This window comes from Spermophilus citellus, assembly GCF_964194105.1.
Source record: "Spermophilus citellus genome assembly, chromosome: 10".
NCBI classification, from domain to species: domain Eukaryota; kingdom Metazoa; phylum Chordata; class Mammalia; order Rodentia; family Sciuridae; genus Spermophilus; species Spermophilus citellus.
Genome location: NC_138197.1, coordinates 107,425,498 through 107,449,688, shown reverse-complemented (window position 1 = coordinate 107,449,688; position 24,191 = coordinate 107,425,498). Strand labels below are relative to the sequence as shown.

The window sequence follows — 24,191 nt, the reverse complement described above, 5'->3', positions numbered from 1 at the left end:
CTTTACCTCTCATTCCTAATGAAATTCTGAAATATTCTACAATTCTCAAATTTTTTCCTTCTCCCCTTTCCCTCAACCTTAGAAAATTTTTATTATTACAAATGCCATGGATTTCCAGTTTTCCCAACACCATTTGTTGAAGATGCTATCCTTTCTCCATTGCATATTTTTAGCTCCTTTATCAAATATAAGATAGTTCTAGCTTTGTGGATTAGTCTCTGTGTCCTCTATTCTGTACCATTGGTCCACCCACCTGTTCTGGTACAAGTACCATGCTGTTTTTATTACTATTGCTCTGTAATATAGTTTGAAATCTGATATCGCTATACCACCTGATTCACACTTCCTGCTTAGAATTGTTTTTGCTATTCTGGGTCTTTTATTTTTCCATATGAATTTCATGATTGCTTTATATATTTCTACAAGAAATGCCATTGGGATTTTGATTGGCATCGCATTAAACCTATAGAGAACTTTTGGTAATATCGCCATTTTGATGATGTTAACAAAATGAAACTGAATCCCCTCCTCTCGCCATGCAAAAAAGTCAACTCAAAGTGGATAAAGGAGCTAGATATCAAATCAGAGACTCTCCATCTGATAGAAGAAAAAGTTGGCTCTGATCTACAGATTGTGGGGACGGGCTCAAAATTCCTTAACAGGACACCCATAGCACAAGAGTTAATAACAAGAATCAACAAATGGGACTTTCTTAAACTGAAAAGTTTTTTCTCAGCAAGAGAGACAATAAGAGAGGTAAATAGGGAGCCCACATCATGGGAACAAATTTTTACTCCTCACACTTCAGATAGAGCCCTAATATCCAGAGTATACAAAGAACTCAAAAAATTAGACAATAAGAAAACAAACAACCCAATCAACAAATGGGCCAAGGACATGAACAAACACTTCACAGAGGAGGACATACAATCAAACAAGTACATGAAAAAATGCTCACCATCTCTAGCAGTCAAGGAAATGCAAATCAAAACCACCCTAAGATACCACCTCACCCCAGTAAGATTGGCAGCCATGACGAAGTCAAACAACAACGAGTGCTGGCAAGGATGTGGGGGAAAAGGGTACTCTTGTACACTGCTGGTGGGACTGCAAACGGGTGCGGCCAATTTGGAAAGCAGTATGGAGATTCCTGGGAAAGCTGGGAATGGAACCACCATTTGACCCAGCTATTGCCCTTCTCGGACTATTTCCTGAAAACCTTAAAAGAGCACACTACAGGGATACTACCACATCGATGTTCATAGCAGCACAATTCACAATTGCTAGACTGTGGAATCAACCCAGATGCCCTTCAATAGATGAATGGATAAAAAAAATGTGGCATTTATACACCATGGAGTATTACGCAGCACTAAAAAATGACAAAATCATGGAATTTGCAGGGAAATGGATGGCACTAGAGCAGATTATGCTTAGTGAAGCTAGCCAATCCCTAAAAAATAAATACCAAATGTCTTCTTTGATATAATGAGAGCAACTAAGAACAGAACAGGGAGGAAGAGCAGGAAGAAAAGTTTAACATTAAACAGAGACATGAGGCAGGAGGGAAAGGGAGAAAAAAAGGGAAATCACATGGAAATGGAGGGAGACCCTCATTGTTATACAAAATTATATGTAAGAGGTTATGAGGGGAATGGGATAACAAACATGGAAGGAAATGAATTACAGTAGATGGGGTAGAGAGAGAAGATGGGAGGGGAGGGGAGGGGAGATAGTAGATGAGAGGAAATGTAGCAGAATACAACAGTCACTAATATGGCAGTATGTAAAAATGTGATGTGTAACCGATGTGATTCTGCAATCTGTATTTGGGGTAAAAATGGGAGTTCATAACCCACTTGATTCTAATGTATGAAATATGATTTGTCAAGAGCTTTGTAATGTTGTGAACAACCAATAAAAAAAATTAAAAAATAAAAATAAAAAAAATAAAAAAAAGTACCATGCAAAAAAAAAAAAAAAAAACAAATGCCATGGAAGAGCATTGGACCAGGACTGAAAAGATGACAGGTAAGTTTTGCTTCTATTTATCCTGGATACTGTAGCAATCTCAATAAGCATGTGCCATATTCATGGTCTAGTAGGTGAATCAGTAATCAAATGAATCAGTGTCACAATTTACTATACTTTGAATACATCAGTTTATTTTGGAAACTTGGTTGTCATTTGTATAACAATTTTTTTTATGTTGCCTTCTGTCATCTTAAAATTAAGAGAAATATCAGGTACTTACACCATGCCAGGTATTTAAATATATAATAGATCAACCTGTAAATTGAAGAGAATGATATGGATATAATTTGGTCATACAATAATCACCATTAACCCCTTATCACACTGGAGTAAAACTGAAATTCTCCAGTGTAAACGGCCCAAAGTAATATAGTAAGAAAGTGTCAGGATGGATTTTCAAGCCTATGTCTGTCTGTGCAAGATCAATACTCTGAACTCTCTCTCACACTGTTTCTCATCATCATTCTAGTTTTATCTCTGTATGAATTCAACAGTGTCAGTTTGTGCTTGGTTTAGGTAAAAGCATGTATTAAATCTTAGTGGTTTCAAATGGTTTTTAGTGTCTTTTTTAAAGAAAAGCATGCAGACTCAGAAGAGGTAGAGACTGTTTTCTATAATTAACAGACTAAAGCAATGTTCAGGTTATGAGGAACACAGATAAGTATCTGAATTTAAATATATATAAATTTAAATATATATATATATATACTTTAATATATATACATATATACTTGAAATATATATATATATATATATATATATATATATACACACATTCACACACACACACACTCATTCTTCATTTTTATTCATGTTAGACACTTTGGGGTTACTTGCAGAACGGCATTTAAAACTCTGCATGAAATTATATACCATGTGTCAAGAGCCTTTTCTTTTCTCTCCCTGATTCACTGAAAGATAATTTTCCTAATAGTCTGACATATATCTGTATTCTAAGAGTGCTCTCCATCCATTTTGCCATACCCTGCATCTTCCCGGTAACTAGCTATGTTCATTTTAATACTTCTTTCAACCTACAAACCAAAGGTTGGTGTCAAGAATGCATATTCCTTAATCTTTTCTGCTTGTGCCCAACAAAATATGGTTTCAAAAAATGGTGATACATTCTACTTTTAGGAAAGTGTCCTAAATGCCCCTGATGTAATGTGGAGAAAATGTTGTAATCATTTTCCATACTCTTTCACCTAGTTTGTATGTGTCTGGGTTTTTTTTTCCCTATCAAAATGAACTGAGAAACAGAGGAAGAAACTTATTCTGCTGTTTTGAAGATGTGATATCATAAATATATAAAAATATACAGATTCCTTATGATTTTCTGTTAAAATCCAGCTTAAATAAAACAGGGTTCATTATCAAATTCAAATCAGTGATGAGGAACTTTCCTTGCAGTATAGTCCTAGTTAATTAAACTGTCTCTTGCCCATGTCAGTGCATCCCCTTTGCCTTAATCTTGGTCCTTAGTAACTAACTTTGTCTTCCTTCTACATTTACACTATTATCTTTTGACTATTGGTGTTGAAAATGATGATCTGAGGATGTCATAATACCAGAAATGTCAAGAAAAATCAACTAATATTTTAAAGCCATACTTCCAATGTCAAAAAAAATCAACTCTTTTAAAAAATGTATCCAAAAACAAAAAATAAAACAAAAATAAGCATAGAATGCATTCTTAAATAGCCAGAAATTCAGCTAAATAGAACAACCTACTTAGCAAGAAAATCTGGTTGATCATATATTCTAGTGTATTTTATACTTGAATTCACAAAGTCAGGAATGTTCTGCTGTCAGTGAAGTTAATTTGGGATTGATTCATGTATTACAGGTATTACAGGGGAAACCAGGCCAAGTGCTCATGCAGAAAGCTGGTAGATTTTTATGGTTGCTCTGCTCACATGGCGGGAGGCAGGAGAGAAAAGAGGATAAAAAGAGGCATAAAGGCCTCTGGGGTCAAATGCCAAGTTCTATCGAGGTATGGTTCACACTGCTCCACTTATTCAACCTGACTACATCATGGCAGAGATCACGATGCCACAAGCCAGATGTAAATATTCCCTTTTGGAGCTGTCAGACATTTTTTGGTGGTTCACCAGCCTGACCTTCAAAATCATGTTCATGACATTTATCTCAAGCCTAAAAGTTTCTTGCCAGAGAATTTAAACTGTGTAAGCATAGAAATGGCAAGCTCTTACATCAAAGTTCAAGTCTCTATTTAAAAAAAACATTTTTGTCCCATCACTTAATTTTAAAATCCTGCCATTTTTATAGTTGAGGGAATAGAGAAGAAAAAATATCAAGAGAAAAGCTTGCTTCGTTGTATTATGAAATTATAGCAACTGAAATTTTAAATTGAAGCTGGGACACTACATATCCTTCGTTACTATAAATAGACCTTCAAGAAAAGTCATATAAGGTTTAGTTTTTCAATGTTGACCATTCAAAGAGGCAGGTTTGGGGTTTTTTTTTGTTTGTTTGTTTTGTTTTATTTTCATTCTCTGTGCTTTTTCTTTATTATTATTATTTTTTACTCTTAAAAGCACATAAAAAACTCAGTCATAAAAGTAAACTATATAGTGATTTTTTTCCCTAAATACCTCAAGTGTTTTTAGAGCCAAAGCTGTCTGCTGTCTTTCCTTTGTAGAACCATGAACCATGAGTTCACCTTCTAAATAAGAAACTCTTTCTTGTCAGTGGTTGCATGCTGAAATTAAAATAGGCTACATTTTGTAAAACTATATAAGAAATTTGCAGAAAAAAAAAACATGGCAAATGCACCTATACCTTTAGTAGTCGAGGGTAAATTCTCCTGTGGATCTCTCCACCTATTTTATCTTTCTCCAACTCTGGTTTGTCCTTCTCTAACATCAATTACACTTCCAAACAGGTAATAGACACATAGGTACTTTCTAATGTTCCTATTGACCAGTCTCCCTGTGCACGCTCATCTTGAGCAAGAAATGTTGTCCTTCCTTCTTTTTGAATCCTCCCCAACACTCATCTAGTAAGTACTTAAGAAGCACTTGCTGAAGTATTGCTTTTTTGAAACCACAAAACTACACACATGTGATAGAAAATTGCCCTACAAAGATAGACTTTCTTGTCATATGACAAAGATGATCCATCAAACAGAAAGAGGTTCAAAGGCTGAAAGCAAATCTAAGTTGTGCTGCTTCAGGCATCTGGAAACTAAAGTAGGGCTCTCATGGAGTGGGAGCAATGAAGTCCTCTCTGACACTTGCACTTCACACCTGGGGCCCACCCCGCTAAGTGGGCCAGCAGACTAAAGCAATTATCCAAGTGACTCATGGAAATAAGCCATTTTTAGCTGAAATATCTAAGCAGCTCAAGCTAAAGTAGGTTGTTACCTGGGTCATTCAGGCAAAAGCAGGTTCTGTTTAAGTTTTCGGGTAGGAGGAGGAAAGGAAGAAGCCAAGTGAACAAAAAGGTCAGCAAGAAGCTCTCTCAAAACCCTAAAATTGCTGTTTATGGCGTGATCAATAAGTTCCAGGAGCAGCTGAAAGGGAAGGGAATTCACATTTTAGTTGTTTCTTATTCTACTGCATGCACACACAGACATAGTCCTAATTTGAAACCAGGAGCTTTTGGTCTTAAGAAATTATCTTTTAGCATCAGAAATCAGCATGGAGAAGAACCATTGATAGAAAGTGCACTGAAATGTGCCTCACAGACATCTGTTCATTTAACAAAAGATCCTGAAACAGAATCTTCCTGTGTTAGTTTGATTTGCATTGCTATGACCAAAATACCTGACAAGAACAACATAGAGGAGGAAAAGTTTATCTTGGCTCACCGTTTCAGAGGTTTAGTCCATGGTGGGCTAACTTCATTGCTCTGAGCCAAAGATGGGGCAGAACATTGTGGTAGAAGAATGTGGCAGAGCAAAGCAGCCAGGAAGCAGGGAGAGAGAAGGGAAGGAGCCACAGGGAAGGTGAGTCCTTTCAGAACACACCTTCTGCGACCCACTCTTCCGTCCAGGCCCCCTCTACCTGTAATTACCACCCAGTTAGTCCATTCAAATTAGGATATACTGATTAGGTGATAATTTTCATAATCTAACCATTTCACCTTCTGCATTAGCACAGGAGCGTTTGTGGGACACCCTGTATCCAAACCATATCACTTAAAGTTTGTAGTCCTCATGAATATGAAAATTTAAGATCAGTGCTGTTCACGTTGAATATGTATTGTTCCCTGGCTGTTACTTCTATTGCACATGAGCCCCTTACACTCTTTACCTAAAGGATGACTAATAGTGTTAAGAGAACTCAATGCTGGCACGTAGCTCCCCCATCTTATGGTCTTGTAAATCCATTGGAAACCTGCTTATCTATATGTCCCTGCTATTTCCTACATGAGCCAGGACCATATTGTTTTGTTGGCTCTTTGCAGCAGCATTGCTTACACTTGTATCTCAGTAGGATGTTCCCTGTTTTATTTGCATACACAGTTCACTGAAGCTCTAAAACCTAGACCCTGCATCACTGAAAGGGGACAGAAAGTGATGCTATAAGAAACAGAGGAGGGAATAAGATACTCCAAGTAGGAAGGAGTAAGGATACTCTACCTGCAGTGACATCTCTTGACCACAAAGCAGTTCAGTTGCTGTGTCCTTGATACTGATTGTCAGTATAGACTCTGAAGTCAGATTAGACAGACTAGGAATTCTGGTTCTTCCATTAATTAGTGCAATGACTTTAAAATTTTTTAAAAATCTCTAAGCCTCAATTTTCTTATTCTTAATATCAGAATAAATGAATCTTTCATACACAGTTGTTAAGAAGATTAAATGTGATAATGTCTAGAAAGCACTTTGCATATGGTTGGTGCATAATCAGCTTTCTAGAGCAGGAGCTATTAGATCACTCTCATCATCACTTTCTTCCTAGTGCCTTAAGGATTGTCCAGTTGATTGCTCCCTATGAGTGACATTTCTTCCCTGAAACATTGCAAAACAAAACAAAACAAAACAAAATAGCTTTCCTCTTTCTTTTGGTCTTAAGAAATTATCTTTTAGCATAGTAACTCCAAATTATGTTCATCGCAGAATTGACATTTGGCCAATAATAATATGAAGAACACTAAGAATGAAATTCCTTCAACTTATGAGCTGGTCTTCATGTTTTTGATGTTTCTGGTCCTTTAAACATATAGTCACTTATGAATTTGAAAAGCCAAGCTTAGAAGGACTGAGAATTCAGAAAGAATACTCTTCAAAGACAGGAAAGGCAAAGCAATCGATAAGGGACATTTAATTCATAGATTGAGGACCTAGGGCTCAAAGTATAGAGCAGGTGTTTATCTTATGTGAGGCCCTGATTTCAATGGCCAGCACTGCCCCCCCCCAAAAAAAAAATACCCAAGGTCAGGGATTCAAGATTGGGTTTTTAGAATGAGTCAGAAAAAGAAAGAGGAAGGGAAGAAAGAGGACAGAGAGGAGGTGGAAAAGGATATCCTAGATGAGAAAAGCAGAGGAAGAGAATCTTGATATTGCTAGATATAATTAATGTCTATTCCTAAAACCGAGGGAGTCACATTGTTGTCCAAAAAACTAACACAATGTAAGAGAATATTTTATAACAAGACTGTCCTAGAAAATTTGGAATTTGGGGTTAGTACCATCAAGGACAATAAATCCTGGAGAGCGCTTCATAAATATTAGAGTTGGGAAGTTTTGTGTTTTAATCTAGCATGAAGCCTCATCTTACGGGACCTCCCTATCCTGCCGCCCTAGGTCCTCACCAGTATTGGATGGAGCCAGGTGTTTCGGTAATACTATTAGCCTTTGAAAATTTGACTTCTCCTTGAGAACTGTAAAGAATGTCTCTACATGTTTTTTTCTAGTTTTTATATTTGCCACCAAGTTTTGAAATTCACTTTGGTTAGATATGGGACATTTAATTCATAGATAGAGGTCCTAGGGCTTGAGGTTTTTTCTTTAATTAAAAATGTATCTGGGGTTGGGGATATGGCTCATGTGGTAGCGCGCTTGCCTGGCATGCGTGAGGTACTGGGTTCAATCCTCAGCACCACATAAAAATAAAGCTATTGTGTCTACCTAAAAAAAAAAAAAACCCTAAAAAATAAATATTAAAAATGTATCTGGATATATTTCTGGTATTTGGTATTTGATTGCTGATAAGTGATTCACCCATTCCAAGTCCCAATACAACAGATAACTCAATTCAGCAGATTTGCTATTTATAAGTGTTTATGCATCAAAATGACTTCAAAATAAAAAGAATGATATTCAAACTATCTTCTTTACCATGTGTGCAAGAAGTTAGAATAACAATTAAATTGAAGAAGTGTGTCTTCACTTTAAAAAATCTGAAGAAATGCTACTTTTGTAAGCAATAATAGAATGCATTATTTCACTTTCATTGAACTATTCTGTTTAACATGTTACTCAGTAACTCCCCTTTCTCTTCTGTCAAGTCCACTACACCCAGCATGGCTTAGCTGCCTCCATCTCTCCAGACTTATCTTCTGCTACTCTCCCCCTGTTTTCTTTTATCCAGTCACATAAGCCTTCATTTGATTTTTTTTTTTTAGAGAGAGTGAGAGAGGGGAGAGAGAGAGAGAGAATTTTTTTTTTAATATTTATTTTTTAGTTCTCGGCGGACACAACATCTTTGTTGGTATGTGGTGCTGAGGATCGAACCCGGGCCGCACACATGCCAGGCGAGCGCGCTACCACTTGAGCCACATCCCCAGCCCTTCATTTGATTTTACTGAAGTACTAATTCCCTTCCTACCCAGGCCCTTTGAATACACAGACATCTTTGCTTTGATGTTCTTGCTTCTCATCCTGCCCCATCCCCCCAACTTTTCCTTTGTCCTAATGCACAGTCTCCTAGAACCCTGTTCTTATCCATTACAATACATGTTCTAACCATAACTGATTCATTATTTCAGTGATCTTCCTTCCTGCTGGACTCAGATTTTAATGAAACTAGATATTTTACCTTTCTCATTCTTTGTCCATTTTCCTAATAGGAAAGTGCACAGTAGGTGCTCACTAAAAATTTATTGGCTGATAAAATAAGTACTGGGGATTTTAGTGAAATCTATAAAATTATCATCCTACTGATTTTTCTTTTAGTTTTAACTAAAAGTATTATAGTTCTTCCATAAAGCTGGAATTCATTTACAGGTACCCAGAGAGAGAAGTTAATGTCAATAGTCATTTTTCAAGACCCAAAGGAAATGATTACTGTAACAGTGTCTAGTGGGCAGAACTGCCTTAACTCAGATCTGCCTATCATGAAAGTATCTCATCTTTTTATTAAAATTCCCCACCTCTCTGCCTGTCAATTTCAACTAGAATCCTACCCACCCCATCTAACTAAGACTATAGAAGATAAAATATTTTCTTTCCAAGGTTCAAAGTTGGATCTTTATATACCCTTTAAAAGGAAAAAACTAACAACTGAAAAACTGGTTCCCTATCAAATTCTAATCCTTTTTTTCCCCTCTTTCATTCTTTTTAGGTAGTTACGATATCACAGATTCAACTCTAGTGTCCCACCAAATGCTCGAGACCTAGAGCTGAAAGTACTCTGCAATTGTCCAAATTATAGTGAACATCAGATAAAAGGTTTGCTATCTCTTGTTCTCTATTTTCAGAAGCCATAAATAACTGAGCACAAGCAGAGCTCCCCACTGCAAGCAACACAATGTATCCTGGAAGTCTGAATAGGGAGAACAGTCTTGCAGCTTCAGTAATAGAAGAGGAAGTCACATAAATTATGTTCTTAACGGTCCATGTTGACCAGAACATCACGACCAGCCAAGCCTCCTCTTGTGCACAGCATTTTCCCACCAAAACGTCTACTCTTCAATATGGCTATTATTTGTTATCCATGGGTGGTTAGCACTAAAATAGAAAAGTGAACGGGTCCTTTCTTGTGCAGTTCTTTTAAAATAACTTTCACATTAAGGTAACTCTCAAACTGGGCTGCCCGGAGTTTAAGGCACCAGACCCTTTTGAATATATAGAATGGAAACACTGTTCCTAACAGCTTGAAGACCAGTGTGTTGACACTGGTTTCCTTCAAGATACCTGGTGATCAAGTGGAGTCAATAGGACAAGTGTCCTTCTGGCCTCAGACAGGGCTGGTTAGGGACCAGCATGGTTCACACAGGATCAGTTACCAAAGTGAGTATAGGCTTGACTTCCTCTCCCTTGAGAAAGGAAAGAATGTGGAACATGCTGACACATTGGATGTTGAGTCAAACTTGATTCAACAATTGAGGCTCTGTCTACCTAGGATGAAATAGAGTTGAAATACAGTGATTTGATTAATGTCCACCCTCTTATTCCTGGACCTCAATCCCCCCCTTACACACACACACACACACATACACACACACACACACACACACACACACACACACACGCACTGTGACCTTATTAACTCATTAAAAACACAGCTCAGCCCTCTCCCTCTCATTGTAGTCTTTTCTGATCTCATTTCATACATCCCTTCTGGCCCCCTATCTGTGTTCCATGGAACCCATACTTATCTCTAGGACTTATACTTTATTTTAAATTATCTATTTATTTGCTGTTGCCTTAAAAAGACCCCAAACTGCTTAAAGAGAGGAGTCATTTTATTTATCCTTAGATCACCCCAGTACCTAGTTTTGTTTGTTTTATTTTGTTTTATTTTTTTTTCTGACCAATAACTACTTGATAAAAGAATGAATTAAGGAATTTTACTAAAAGATTGGCCTTGGATTATCAAAACAGCTGAGAAAGTAACTTTCTTCAAACTGTGGATAATGCATCCTCTTACTGTTATCCTGGAATCTGCAGCCTGAAAGCATCCACTGAGATTTCCAGGACTGCCCTGGAAGCATCACGTTTCTCAGAAGCTCATAGTTGTCTATCAGGACTGGTAACTCAAACATTAAAGGGGAAATCCTTTATCTAGATTGGTGCCCCGCTTCAACATAACTTTGCAGATTCTCCTCTCTGCAATATTCCTACACGGGGTGCTGTTCCCCCACTCTTCACTCAGCTTCTCATAGCAAAGAGGCAGAGCAGGCCTCCAACTTCCCCCAAGCTGATTCCTGACCCACCATATTGCTGCACCCTGGGAACCTTCCACCCACTGAGACTGTTGTCACCCTCTTCATTCACCATTGACCAATGTGACCCCTACATTCTTTGAGGACATTGACACTTGGTTTACAGTTGTTCTCTTCCCGTGTCCATCTTCAGACAGAACCACACTACCCACAAGGCATCCCCAAGTCTTTGACCTCCTCTGCTTCAGTATCTTTTATCCAAATACAAGAGTCCTGATTCTCTGGCTTACTTACCTGCTCCTTGCTGATTTCCCCTGGGTGGGGATGCAGATGGACAAAGGTAGGGGTTTGTCTGAGGCTAGGAACTGGAGGCAAAAGGGAACTTGGCTGTGAGCCCTGTGACATAGGAAAAGTGGTAACTCACCTTGGGCAAAGAAGACCAAGGAAGTAAAGATGGGTCCAAAGCATCCAGAAAGTTGAAGGAAGGTAAAATTAGTCTGACAGGTAAAAAAATAAATAAATAAATAAATAAATAAATAAATGAAAATCTAAAAAATACTAAGATAGAAATAGTCACCATCTTTAGCACCCCCTGAGCTACCTAAAAGTCCTTGTAGTGAAAATACCACTCAACCTCCCCTCACATTCCTTTTTCACCCTCATCCTTGTCTTTGAAGACAAGCCCGAATCCTTCAGATCCTCCCTTCTCTTTTGTGATACAGATAGAAAGAAAGTTCTAATGGGCCAGAAGAAAAAAAAGGGAATTTATTGACTCAGGTCAGAGGCAAGGGAGATTAATAGAAGAAATAATCATAAGATCGCTCACCTTGAAGACTAGAGTGACAGGCAAGAGTGATGAGGCTGAAATAGGAGACTCAAGTGGTATATAAAACAACTGCAAAGAAAAGAAAAAGAAATTCAAAAATTTCAGTCCTCTTGATGCCTTCCAAAAAAAATCCAAGTGGATTTCTCCCCACTGCCGCCCTCTCTCTCTCTCTGGGGGGAGGTGGGGAGTATGTGTCCGTGTGTGCATCCATCCCTTACATTGGGCCTGGATCATGAAGGTTATAGCCTCAATTGAATTACTTTGGAATTCAACATGGAATTTTCATATCGGACATTGGACCAAACTAAGTAAGGGCATTGAGGATGCAGCACATTCCACGAAGAGCTAGTGGTCAGCTCCTGAGCAAGCAGTGAGCTAAGGGAGGCACAGACCTCCCACTACTGCTAGTTTAGAGAGTCCAATTCGTAACCTGGATCAACCCAACCATCTGTTTCTGTGGGCTTGCTCCCAAGCTATCAAATGCAGTTGGAGAAAATTGGCTCTAAAACAAAGTTATGATTTTCAAGCTCAGCTGGACTGTCAGTGCTGCTCAGCAATTCTTTTACTTACCCACGATTGGTTCCCTTTATCCTTCCCAATAGCAGCTGTGCCAATATTGTATCCTTATTTTTCAGGACCCCAACCCATTCTCTCCATTTGTGCATGTATTCAACAACCATTTACTAAGCACTTAGTGTGTTCCAATCACTTTCATGGGGCTTGAGCAAAATGAAATTACCTCTTATCAAAAAAGGTGAAAGCTCTTCTCCTAGCCCCTGAATCTGGTCTGGCTCTCTGATTTCCTTTGACCAATAGAATGCAGGAAAAATAGTGTTGCACTACTTTGAAAAAATATCTCAAAAACTCCATGGCTCCCTCTCACTCTATTGGAACACTGTTCTGAAACCCCTGATATGATCTCCTTAAGGATCAACTTGGCCATCACAGCTGAGTTCAACCACCAGCCAACTCGCCACCTGAACACAGCCACCTGAGGAAGCCCAGGTGAAACCTTAAGCCAATCACAGAACAAACTATTGGTGCTTTATTATGTAGCACTTGGCACTTGCCTGTAAACTGTTCTCCTAATTCATTGAACAAGAATTCCTGAATTTATACACTAGTGGATGTACCTTCTGCCATAGCAGAAAAGCTAAAATCCTAGTAGCTTTACACAGCACTTCATTTTTTCTCTTTTGAATCTAATCTGCTGATGATTGGCTTCTTACAACTGTTGAAGTCCCATCATTGAGGGATGTAGATTTCTTGCATTTTGTGACTATCGTCTCTGAGTCTTCCAGTTCCTTTCAGTCAGCCAGCAAATGAGAGATGGGCTGGAGGAGGAAGAAGATGCCCTGAAAAGTTGTTAAGAATCAGATGTGGGATTCAATACTGTTACCCACATTCTGTTATCTTGAATTCAGTCAGTTGACCACATCTAAATGCAAGGGTGTGTGCAAAATTGTTTATATATCCAGGAAGAAAAGAAAATGGGTTTTGGTAAACACAGAGTAGTCACCAATTGTCACCAAGTGGATGTTTTACTTTAAAAAAAAAAAAAAAAAAAAAAAAAACATTAACTCTCTTCCCAGAGAAGACAACCCAGCAAGTCACCCATTCTTCCCTGATGTTTCATATAATATTTAGGGTTGTTCATAGTGACAAACACACTCTTCAACAGGTTCCTTAAGCAACAAAGTCAAGGTCCTCCAAGTCAGGTTTCAATACTCACACTATACCATTATCTATCATGTCCATCAATCTCATTTGTGGTTCAAACCTGTGGCCCACACCCCAGTTTCAAGATGTACCATGTACTATCACACCATGCTTTCACTTTTCTCACCCCTGATGATTAAAAATCATGATATAACTTCAACATTCTAAATGTATCTTCTGTGAAATTGTCCATAATGTGATCCCTCCAGAAATATCAGTCAAAATGAGTTTCTTTTTCCTCTGTTGTCTTAAAGCAATTTGGTTTTAATTCTAGTACAATATAACTTTATGTTAAAAGTTACACATTGTATATTTCTCCTCATTCCTTAATTCACTTTTTCATGAATAGCTACCCCCAAACAAGCATTTGGTAGTACAGATCTTTGTGTCATTGTTATATGATTGGAATGTACTGGGAGTTCAGTTAATACTTGCTAAAATGATATAGAGATATGGATATAGATAAATATAGATAAATGCATACAAGACTAAAAGTATTCACCAATATCTCACAAAATTTCCTGTCCAAATCAAATATGCAACAGTCTACCCCTGTTAGTTAATTCAGGCAAAATAACCGAGCCAGCATGGAACAATCTGATCATTTTGCACTGAGAGAACTATTATAATTTTTTTCCAGAGCATTAAAAGAGACAAGTTCCTAAGAATTCACATATGGACTAAAAGAGTTAATGCACTCAATCTCCAGAGCAGGCACTTTATTTTCCTCTTGTCACCAAGACAAGACTCATTATCTAATTTTGTGTCTTAAAGTTATTTATAAATATAGACTGTTACTTTAAAAGGAATGTTTTTGGTAACTGTTTAGAACTACTTCATTTAAATGCATTAAAACCTGAAAATGTAATGCATTTTCAATGCTCAAAAATCATTGAAGAATGCAAAGAGGCATAAAATGGATATCTTTAGAAGGCTAGTTCACATTGATTTGGTTTCTTCTCATAGCACAAAGTTCTTGAAGAACATATAATCTCATTTTATGAAGGTCACAGATATGTTTGTGCCATATTTTGTGATGCATCTTTTATGTTCTACTCCTATTTCTTTTGATGGTAACTTGAATTTTAATAATTCCACATGTGCTCTCGTTTGTGGTTTATAATATTTTTGTAGATGTATAGCATTTGAGAGCCAGAAGAAACCTAAAAGTTACAAACCCATCCCTTTAATTTTTATGAAATTCTGAAATATAAAGTGACTTATCCAAGATTAAGTAAGAAGAATGAAGTCTAGAACCAGGATTACAGAAACCACTACAAATGGAAGTGGCATGGTAAAATTAACATTTACTAAAGCAGTGTTAGGATCTGTGTTCTACCTCACAGTTAAGTTCAATTAAATAATTTTTCCATTTGTAAGAAATTGGAGAGAAAATATAATATTTCTTTTCTAAACTGGCAGAGCGTTGTATAAACTTTATGCCTTCCATAATTTTATAAAAGTATCCATGATTTTAAAAAATCCATTTTTATTTAGACTAGCACTTTATTTCATTTCAGCAGTATTTGTGTGCATGCACAAACACACACACACATACACACACACATATTCAGTACCCTACGTTAGCTAGAAGATGTTTCCATAAATAATGTTCAAGTTTAACTAATCAACAATAATAAAAATCTTACTATGGAGGGCTGGGGAGAGTATTCCGTGGTAAAGCACTTGCCTAGCATTCATGAGGACCCCATCACCACATAAAAAATAAACATGAAAATATTTTTAAAATTCTTACTATGCCCGAAATCTTCAGATGCAGCAGTCACTTTTTTCTTGGTTATTTAATCATTTCCTTCCATTTAATTACTTTGAGGATTAATGTGGGCAAATGTATTCCAATAATAGACCAATCTACAAAGAACAGGAAGCTTTCCCCTTGGTCTCAAGGGAAATTTAGCACTTCCAACTGTAACTCTGCATTACAGCTCTCATGTTTCTTTTAGCTCTTAAGCCATGTGTGTCACCTTGCCTGTTTGGGTGTTTGAAAAAAAAAAAAAATGTCATGGGTTACACTGTTTACATGCCAGCATTTGTACACAATTTCTGGCAGTAGTAAAGATGACTCTTCTTAATCCAGGCCATACAGGAAGCTATTTCTTTCCAAATCAAGTCATTAATGCTTAAACAAGCAAACACTGCAGCCAAGACAAAAATCAATTTGCAAAAAAGGGAGGCTTTTTTCCAAACACTCCAACAGTCACTGGGGAAAGATGTTTTTACAAAATCTAATGCTTGAGAGTATTACAGTATTAGGTTAGGTTGATCCTATTTTTCTAGTTGGATTTATTTTATTTGAGAGTCAAGGTGATTAATAGTATTGAATACTATTAGCAATACTTTCATCATCAGAAGAAATACATTCTACCATATAACAAACAGAGAAATCTGTCCAGTGACCTTCATTTGACCTCTTGGCCACATGTGCCTGCGTGTCTTCCAGTGACTGAATGTTCTATGACGGCAGTTTCCAAACTTTGCTGCACATTAGAACCACCTGGGGACCTTTGTAAAATCCCAATGTTCAGTTTGCACCCATCCCAATTAAATCAGAACATATGAGGAGTGGGAGCCAAGCATCAGTATTTTTTAGTAATCCCCAGATGACTGCAATGTGCGGCAAAGCCTGGAAACCACTATTCTGTGACATTTTTGATTCAAGTTGTTTCTGGGCAATAAACTCTTGGAATAGAGAATAAAAGTGAATTGATTTCTCTACTCAGACTCTCAGATTTGTAAAATCAAAAAATATTAAAAAATAAATGTGATAAATAATAAATATTATTTATTTGGGAAATGCATTTATTAAAATAGATGGAAATATTTACATTAATGGTTTATACACTTTGATCTTTCTATTTTAATTTACAAATATGTTTTAAAGAGATAATCAAAAGTGTGAAGAGACATGTACAAAGATATTCATAGTTAAGTTAATTAAATTTTAAAATAGCTAAACAAATTGCACTGTCCATATGTCATGATTTAGTGATTTATCAAATAATTATATGATGAAATATGTGTTTTATTGAGTGTTTCTTCATTTCAAGGAATATTTTCTCAATATAAAATTAAGTAAGAAACATATGTATGTATATACCATATTATGGACACATGTAAAATATATATCCTAAGGATATAAAATATTTGAAAATTTATATATACACAGACAAATTATCTTAATACCTAAATGCAAAAAGACAGATCTGAAAGTCTACACTTAAAATTTGGAATAGTGTTTGATCTGGGCAGTGTTCCATGGCTGTGCAAAGTCAGGTAGACTTTCTGTTTTGCATGTTTTTTTTAATTATTATTTTCATTTTACAGTGTCACTCTATAGGTCACTAATTTAAAATAAAATTAAAACAAACCACAAAAGTATTCACTCACACATAATAGAGGAAAAAGTCTCATTGAAATGTAAATGGATCTTTGGTCTATTGGACCATACATGTGTTTTTCTGTATATTCTTTATTGTTCTTTTCCTGTTTTTCCATTTTTTACATAGGTTCTGTTATTTTATAATCTGAGAAATAAAAAATGTCAACCCTAAAAATTGATCATTGGGTAAACAGATCCCCGGTTTTAAACAAATTAATTCACACTGCAAATGGGATCCTGCCCCAATAGCCAGTCCAGGAAAAATATTTGGTTCTCAGTCATTTTTTTTTTCCACTAAGGAGTTTAAAAGCACTTTACAAAACACAATTCGGATCTTTCTGATTCCATTATCATTTTATCTTTTGCCTATTTTAACGGTGTCTTTGCTAAAACTGTTAACCTATATAGTTGGCAGATTAAAAAAGGAGAAAAAGTTCAAGGTAAAAAGGCATTGGAACATTTTAGACAGTCTAAATATTCCCACAGTTGAAGCTTCAAGAATCTTTACATGAAGAAAATCATCACACAGATAAGCACCTGCCCCAAAAGAGAAGTGAGAATCTTAGTGCAACCATGTAACAAGGAAAAAAAAATGGGAAGCAATCCTTATGAGCTAAGAGAGAGAAATGAGGAGGGTACAGCAATAAATTCAAATGGGGGAATTGGAGATGATGGGCCAAGACAAACTGGAGAGAAGCTTGTTGGCATAACATATCAAAGATCCTTGATTTCGAGAATTTTCATGTTTGTGAATTTACTTAAAACCTGAAAATCAAGAGTTGATAAAATTAGACAAGAAGTCAAACCCAACAGTCAGTAGCAGAGGTTTGGAAAGCTTTGTAAGTTACTAAGGCTAAATATGAGGCTTGGTGAGAAAAACATAAGCAGACAAACAATGTTGTTGGAGAAAGGAATATTATATAAATATAAAAAGTTAAGTGGACTTTTCTGGAATCAAACAGGTCCATTCTGACATATGTCCTGCCATGTTTACTCAAGAAAGTTGATCACCTTAATCTATTCTCCAAGGTAAGCTTAACCTTCTGGTTATTTGATTTCAAAAAAAAAATGAATAAATCCAAGGGGAATATTCTATAGATAACAATGTTTTGTACACAGAATTTTTATAGGTGCTTTCAGGCCCCACTTTGATTGTCATAGCAGGAACAATTTCTCAGATTTTTATAAAATTCCTCCCCTAGCCAGAGTTACAATACAACAAAGAAGGTGTTCAATTAATGTTGAACAGGACAAAATGTCTTGATTTCCACTCAGAACCTCATCTGAGAAACATAGCACGACTTCTGTTTTATCTCTTCTTTTGCCATAAACTCTGAATGAACTGTCAGAGTGTTTTTACTTGGAAAATAAACAAATGACTTCTAAGTAATTAGTTGACCTAGTTTTATGTTAGGTAAATATCAAGTTTAAATTAGATTCTTTCCATTGCCCATTTACATCTTATCCTCTTCCTCTCATCTTTATATTTTAATCAGCAAAACATTTGTTCCTTTTATGTATTGCTCCTCCTCCTCACCATTGTTTGCACGGAAGACTCGGCTATTTTCTGCCTCTTTCATGGCAGATTCACATGTCACCTAGGTTAGTTGCCATACTTAACTAAATTTTTGAATAGCCTATAATATATGGCTAACAGACAAGCCATTGGCTTGGTTTCCATAATTCTGCAATGGCATAATGATTTACAGAATGGTTACCCTACTGATGTCCACTCACATCCCCTCTGTTTTAATAAACATAACATGTGCATTTCAGATTTTCCTCTATCATCGTAATCTATTCGGTCATTCCATACCTGTAAAAATAAGCCATGTCCTTCTTGCCTCCCTAAGTACAGCCTGTAAATCAGTCATTCACTGCCTGTGGCAAACCCCAATGAACATGAAGGCTATCAGAGAATACTGCTGGGCATGAGAGTAGAAATGGATCCCGTCTGACCCATTACTGGTACTGGAAAAGCACATGCCCTCCTGAGGGTGAGTCATACATTACAACCAGTCTATTTTTACATCTTTACTTTCATAGCCCAGATGAATCTGGTATAACTCTCTTATAATAATTTGAATCCCATTGTCTAAGTCCATTACCACCCACTGTTGTTGAGAATAGAAGTCCTTGAGTGGTATGGAAAATATCTAAAACTATTGTTTTTAAATGATGGCCAAATATATATATATTTGATACATTCATAGATATAATATAAATACTATCAAATATGCATATTTTATAATATATATATGATAATTTTCTCTAAGACAATTGCTCTCTGTTATGAGCACCTACTTCATATCAGAGTCTAAAAAAATACAATACCTAGATGTTTCTTCAGTCTACATTTGGCTTATGTCTATTTGCCACAGCTGTAAGCATTTCTTAGTTGTGTCTGAGAGAGAAAAAAAGACAGAGAGACAGAATCTGTGATCTGTAAACATTATTGAGTGGTACAATCAAAGATGTGATATTGCTTTATTTATCTCAGAACTTACTTAACACAGCCTTGTTGCCTCCATTAATATGCCCCCATCTGAGGTCATGTTATGGTTGTCACTTCCTAATATGTTCTCCAAATTTTATTCTCATTAACACATGTGTAATAATCATCTATGGCATATAACACACTGTTGGGAAGAGCAGCAATGAGGTACCGAGAATCCTCAGGAAAAATAAAGCAAAACCTCCATTTGCAACCCAGATTTTAAGGTTAATTGCTACTGTGTAATGTAAATGCCAGCCCACCCTTCAAATAATTAGATCTACAAAGAAACTTCTCCAGTCCATTTTTCCCTCCATATCACCAGCCACCAATCTTGATCTCCTAGATTGCATATTGCATTACTTGGGGCTGAAATTGAGCCACCTAAATTCTTGAGGACCTCTCAGCCTGAACAAAATTACTTCTTTTCTTTTTTCTGATACCAGGATTTAACTCAAGGGGAATTGACCACTGAGCCACGTCCCCAGTCCTATTCTGGACTTCATTTAGAGACATGGTCTCATTGAGTTGCTTAGGGCCTCACATTTTCTGAGGCTGGCTTTGAATTCGTGATCCTCCTGCCTCAGCCTCCTGAGCCCCAGAGATTATAGGCATGCACCCTGCCTGGCACAACTTTCTTTATTTTAGCTTTAAGTTATATGTAACAATATCCATAAAATCTTATTCAAGCTGTTAGACGCATTCCTTCTTCTGTGATATTCCCACTTCAGAATATACCATGTGGAGTTGTTGTCTGGTTAAATCATTTTAGTGTAAAATACCATCATCTTTTCTGGCCTATTTATATAGACCGCAATGCTACTGCCATAGAAGCCCCTATTCTTGTCAGCAGTAGAGGATTATCTGCTCATAATAATACTAATAAATAATTTTTAACTATAACTCAGTTCTATTCTTATATATTTTAGGGCATTGCTTTATAGATTAATTTGCTGCATAGAGCATTTCCAGGGACTGCTGTTTATTGCTGATAAATATAGCATGCTTATTTAAGCTCTTTACCTTGCTCTAACCCTGCTGAGAGATCTTCTGAAGCAAGAAGCTTTAGAATGACATAGGCGGGTAATGTGCTGAAAGCATTGGACAATCTCTTACCGGAGGCTCTGGGATCTGATAATAAAGCAACCACTGTAACTCAAGGTCAAATGATCCTTAATCTAAAACAATCTCTAAATGACATAAGAAGGGCTTTAACCTTAACATCCTCTGCATTTGAGGCCCTATTTCATCTCTCTGCAGAATAAAGTCAATAATATGAGAATCATAAACCGAGCAGGATTGCAAATCCTCTTATGCTACCTGCTGGGTATCGAGTGAGTACAGAAAGCATTGTTCCAAAATTTCACCAATGTGAAGAGACAAGAAAATAGTTCATAAGGTGATTGTTCTGTGTAAGTAATGGTCAAATAATGTTATTTGATGGGAACTGTGTTCTCTGCTTGTATTCCAAGAAACCATTCTAATGGAAGGGCCAAACATATGCAAAAAAAATAAGACTAGGCTTATTTCACATTTGGCAACTGGTTAATTTGATCATTTATATTCAAAAAGAAGCTCCTTTTCATGTGTATGTTTACACTTTTATACAATGTCTCTGGACTAATATCTAAAACCTAACTGCATGCTTCTGAGACTAGATGAGTAAGGCAGGTGGGAAAGGACAGTTTGGCTTCATATTTCATCATTTTGTTCCTTTTATAGTTCAAACAATGTGAATGTATTATCTGTTGAAATAAATTTAATTAAATGATGAAGAAAAATAAATATCTTTCAACCCTACCTCCCCAGCAAATGAAGCTTCCTAACTCCACCCTATTCCTTCATAAACTTGTCATGTAAAGCAGAAATTAAATTCAGCAACTCATTTCTGAGATGAGTTTTATATCTAAGAATACTTTATATTTTTTATTCCTAAAACTGAAGGTAGAAATCAGTCGTTTGGAAACTTTGAGAAAGAAAATGGGATTTTTAACTTTATTGGAGGCCAAAAGATTTGTTCAATAATGTTTCTCAAACTTTAATATGCAACCAATCACATGGGGATTTTGCTAAAAATGCAGATTTCTATTCAACAGATTTGAGGTTTCACCTGGCCTGAAACCTGGTATTTCTAATAAGCAAGAAGGCATGCCAATCCTGGTTTAAGAGTCACACTTTCAGAGGTAAGATGATAGAATTTTATCTTATACCTGCAGGGTTTCTATAGAGGTGATAAAAGTCAGGGAAGTATAAAAATAGATTTTCTGAATTTATGTCTTCATTCTCCATTTTTATTTGTATGTATGGATATGTGTAGAATTTTTCATAAAACAACCAGGAGGTATGTGCTCTAACTTTTTGAAAATGTAAAACATAATACAAATGCAAAATGATCACTATTATAATTCATACTAACCTTTGCATCAACATCTACGGCATCATTTATTAATTCATGTACCAATAATTTAATCTTACTCTGATCAGGCAACAAGTAGACTCCTCTGAGACTGTAGAGGAAATGCAAATTTAAATATAGCTAATCAAAATGTTCATTTCTGTTCTATCAAAGGGTTTCTAAGTAACAGTAAAAAAAATCGTTTTAAATCAAAAAAGCACTCAAAGTAGTATTTTTCTTTATTGAGCTCAGAAATTAACATATTTACTTAAAATGCTGACTCAGATCTTGGACAAGCCATTTACTTCACTAAAGAGTTCAAACTATGCTATAGCTTTTAATAAAACTCTGGGAGAAATTCCACTGCCATACAATGAAATTCCATTGCGTATGACTTGCTTTTGGCTCCCCAGCTGATAATAAAAATGGCATTCAAATGGCATTCCCTTTATTTTTTTTCCTCATACTATTTATGTATTTTTTAAGAGAGGGATTTTGCTTAAATATTTTTAATTTCATTCTTCAACAAGTACTAAAATTATGTACATTCTATTATTATACTTATGTCATAGTATATTAAAAATGATACATTAGCAATTACCTTGCTCAACAATGTCCAGAAGTACTCTGCACTTATGGTATTAAAAATGCCAAGGAATAACCTTATGGCAGAAAAGATTCAAAGTCCTTGATTTAGTCAGCTTTTTCACTGCTGCAACCAAAAGAGCTGACAAGAACAATTAAAGGAGGAAAAGTTTATTTTAGAGGTCAGAGTTTCAGTCTGAATCCATTGATGGGTGATTCCATTCCTTAGGACCTGAGAGGTGGCGGAACATCATGGCAGAAGAGTGTGGCAGAGGAAAGTACCTGGGCACATGGCACAGGGAAGCAGAGGCACCAAGCTCAGCTCACAAAATATATATCCCAAAGGCATGTCCCCAGTGACCCACCTCCTCCAGCCACACCCTACCTGTTTACAGTTACCACTCAGTTAATCCCTACCAGGGGATTAACACATTCATTAGGTTAAAAACCTCATAGCTCAATCATTTTACCTCTACACTTTCTTGCAGTGCTTTACACATGAGCTTTCGGGGGACCTCACATCAAAACCATAACAGTCCTGCACAATAATTAACATCCAGAGTATACTCTTATGTAACCTGAATGGTTGATGGAAGACCTCTGTCATGGGTCAAGAAGGAGAGCAGCTTCGAAAGAAGAAATAACTTATTCAGCAGAAGATAATTCAAGTTCAATGTTTTTATTCATATCAAGGAACCATCTTAGAGTTGACCTTAATAAATGTTGAATGATCACACTATTGATTATAAAATTAATTAATACTTATAATTAATTTTGTAGCTGAAAAATAATTTCTCTAATGGAACACTGTTTAATAGGTAAGAAAAGTCCTGGGCATTTCGAATGAATGCAGAACAAAACTTAGCTTTACTTTTCCCTTTACCCAGTTTGGACTTTGTAACCCTAATTTGCATAGGCGCGGATCCCAAGACCCTTCTGTAATAATCCTGCACACTAACTTCCTCTAAAGGTCTACTTGCCAGAGACTCCAGGTGGCACAATAACCATTCTCATCTCATCTAACAGGTAAGGAAACAAAGACTCAAAAAGATAAAGATCAGACCCAAGGTTAGGCAACTTGCCCAAGTCTTGGGCTAAGTCCTAATCATTGCAAATCCTAGTTCCTCTCTTATGGAACTTTCATCTTGATGGCTTGTCAGATCCTTGAAATTGATTTTATCTGTCCTTCAGGAGATAAGGTCAAATAAAAGAGCTTGAGGTCCCTAATCATTTTAACAATCCATGGTGGCATTGCTATCCCTCTGTCCTTTCTTATCTCCACCTCAGGAACTGAGAATAAAGACTGACTGTCCTGAAGCAAAACTCCTACATGCTTGGAGTCAATGTCCCCAGGACCCGTGACTTCAGGGAGAAGGAAGACACTCAGATAGGAAGAGGCTGGGGCAGAGCCAACACAGGCCTAAACCAAAGTAGGACCAAGATTCAGAGCAAAGGGTAGAAATAGGACAAGGGTAACAAAGTATTGATGTAGAAGTAGAGGTGAGGCAGATTAGAGGAAGAAGCAAATAAGGGACAGAAGCAAGAGAAGGCAGAATTGGAGGCCTTCCCTCCAGGGTTCCTTCACTTCCCTATCTATGAGCCTGAAGGTATTGCAGGTCCTGCCTGTGCTGTACTGTTCTTAGTACTCTGTGCCATTTTTCAC

General features: G+C 36.6%; 1 long non-coding RNA gene across 1 annotated transcript in view; it reads right to left on the bottom strand.

Moving 5' to 3' along the window:
* LOC308658131 overlaps nucleotides 1-15,571 on the bottom strand; it is a 38,759-nt gene extending 23,188 nt beyond the window's left edge. The window contains exons 1-5 of the long non-coding RNA XR_014024145.1: nucleotides 15,411-15,571; nucleotides 11,936-12,004; nucleotides 11,534-11,606; nucleotides 10,139-10,342; nucleotides 5,421-5,569 (exon numbers count right to left, since the gene is read on the bottom strand). This is a non-coding gene — a long non-coding RNA (uncharacterized lncRNA). The remainder of the gene's footprint in view (nucleotides 1-5,420; nucleotides 5,570-10,138; nucleotides 10,343-11,533; nucleotides 11,607-11,935; nucleotides 12,005-15,410) is intronic.
* Nucleotides 15,572-24,191: the final 8,620 nt, after the last annotated feature.